Source organism: Choristoneura fumiferana, chromosome 25, assembly GCF_025370935.1.
Source record: "Choristoneura fumiferana chromosome 25, NRCan_CFum_1, whole genome shotgun sequence".
NCBI lineage: Eukaryota > Metazoa > Arthropoda > Insecta > Lepidoptera > Tortricidae > Choristoneura > Choristoneura fumiferana.
In genome coordinates, this window is record NC_133496.1 from 12,175,178 (window position 1) to 12,178,037 (window position 2,860).

Consider the following 2,860-nt stretch of genomic DNA (forward strand, 5'->3'; position numbering starts at 1 on the left):
CAGAGTCGTTTCTGCTCTGAAACGCCTTCCTCGCTCGCTGCCGGCGGCCTCGCTTGCTTTGGTACCTACCAAAAGTAGGTGTCATAAGGACATCCCATCGATGACATTTATTTTAAGTCCTGGGGCTCCCCTTTAGTATACCCCAGCTGGTGCATCGCTGACAGCGAGCGAGCGAAGCGAGCGAGCAAGACGTTTCAGGGCAGAAGCGACTCAATAGTTTAGGCAGTGGCGGACTAAGCCCGTCAGAGGCCTGGGGCGGGAAAGCTGAATGACTAGACTGAATGACCATGACTAGACTGAATGACCAGTAGTGGGAGATAATCCATTACCATAGGCTAATAAAAAAAAGTAGCACTTTGTAATTAAATCACCGATAGGACTTTGCTGGAAGAACGTATACATTTTGACACATAAAATAAATATACATATACTATGTATATAAACCCTTTGGCACAACGTTCGGAGCAATATGTCGCCTAAACCGCGACGGATAGGCGTGGTGACAATGCATTTCCAACATATGTCGGAAAACGGAAATCCACAATTTTTCCAACCTCTTATCGTAAATCATAAGTAAACCCAAACTGAACTTTAAAACAACAGGTACAAAGTTCAATTAATAAGCTTATAGATTATGACATGCGAGCTTTTTCAATGTGGTGACGGACGGAGTCTAACAATTTTTCACACCTCACTTCTGACTAAGCGTTTTATGCAAATTTAAACTCTGTAAGTGAAAAAACATGGTATAGTTTGCGACTATGTGGTTGTTTAAGATACGAGGTGGCCAATGTAAGCTGTTGACATTTTGTATGCATTTTTACCATTTTTACGTTTGAAATATTGGTTCCGGAGACAAAATTGTGAATTCTGTGGCAGATTGGTAAATAAATTGGAACGTTATTTTTAGAATTTGTAATATTTGTGTAGAATTTGTCATTCAATAAATCATTACAATATAATTTACATAAATGTCAGTTATAAGAATTTGTAAGTATTGAAATCGTCAAAGGTAATACGAATAATAATAAAATAAAAATAAAATTCTAATATCTCACTAATATAATAAATGCGAAAGTTTGTAAGTCTGTTTATTTGTTTGTTGTTTGTTTGTTACTTCATCACGTCTAAACCAGTGAATCGATTTCTACGAAATTCAGTATACAGATAGTTTGAGTCCCGGAGAAGGGCATAGGATAGTTTTTATCCCAGAAAATTGCATAATAGGTCCAGCGGGATAGCGATAAACGAATTTTGTGTGAACGGAGTCGCGGGTAACTGCTAGTTATTTAATAATGTGGTGTTTTGGTTTGCAAATAAGTAAATAAATAATAATTAAATTGAAAAATCACCGGTGAAATTACTGGCACATGAGGTATTCCATCTTAAGTCTCTAGTTTGGCAACGCATCTGCATAACCCTGGTGTTGCAGATGTTTATGGGCGGTGGTGATCTCTTACCATCAGGAGACCCACTTGCTCGTTTGCCACCCAGTAAAATAAAAAAAACATCAGACCCTGGTTTTTATTCATCTATTTTAAGCATAAACATGGCTAGGTTTTGTTGGTCTGTACCCAGGGCTGTTTTAGGCTTGAACTAGAACTTGGGGTCCTTTTGGAAAGTAAAGAAATTACATTCCCCCCTTTTTTAGTACATCGGCCGTTCGGGGGCCCCATGGGCTGAGGGGCCCTGGGCACGGGTCCCGTGTGCCCTTATGGTAAAGACGGTATTGTCTGTAACCGTGCAAGTGCCTATATATCTCAATATACTCTAACTAACTTCATGTACCATGAGGAAAACCAAACTACAAAGCGATTCCATGGAACCATTAAGGAAATTTACTGTGAAATGGATGTGACATATCGTATTTATAAACCCGTATTCTACTGCGGAGTGGGAAACGGCATGAGTATCGTTGGTTATTTTTACATTCATATTTTATCTTTTATGTTTACTAACTAAAGGCTCCTAGGGTACGTAATTTATTCCACAAAAAAGAGGTTTATTTCATATTACATATTAAATGATATTATAACGGGTAGCTCACGTCTTAAATCGAGTCTAGCTCGACATGCTTCGGGCTATTTCGTAGCCCTTCTTCATAGGAGCACGCGACTCGGCCGCTGCCGCAACACGCGTACTACGCGACACCGCTCACGAAAAGAAGAAGGAACACGAAGAGAAGAAGGGCTACGGAATAGCCCGAAACATGTCGACCTAAGCTCGATTTGAGACGTGAGTTATCCGTTACAATATCATTTAATACGAGTATGAGTGAGTCTCACGGTAGTTTCATGTTCAGATTTATTTATTTTTATCCATATTAATATTATATCTATATGCCAAAGTGTGTTTCTATGTTTGTCCATCTTTCACGTCGAAACGGAGCGACGGATCGACGTAATTTTTGGCATAGAGATAGTTTATGGGCCAGATAGTATAGGCTAATTTTTAGGGTTCCGGAGCCAAAATGGCAAAAACGGAAACCTTATAGTTTCGCCATGTCTGTCTGTCAGTCTGTCCGTCCGTCCGCGGCTTTGCTCAAAGACTATCAATGCTAGAAAGCTGTAATTTTGCACGTATATATATGTGAACTATGCCGACAAAATGGTACAATAAAAAGCTAAAAAAAACCTTCCATAGAAGTAAAGTGGGGGTGTTTTTTTTTCTCATCCAACCCTATAGTGTGGTATATCGTTGGATAGGTCTTTTAAAACCATTAAGGGTTTGCTAAGATAATTTTTCGATTCAGTGATTTGTTTGCGAAATATTCAACTTTAAAGTGCAAATTTCATTAAAATCGAGCGTCCCCCCCTCTAAAATCTAAACCGGTGAGTGGAAAAATTTGAAAAAATTCAGG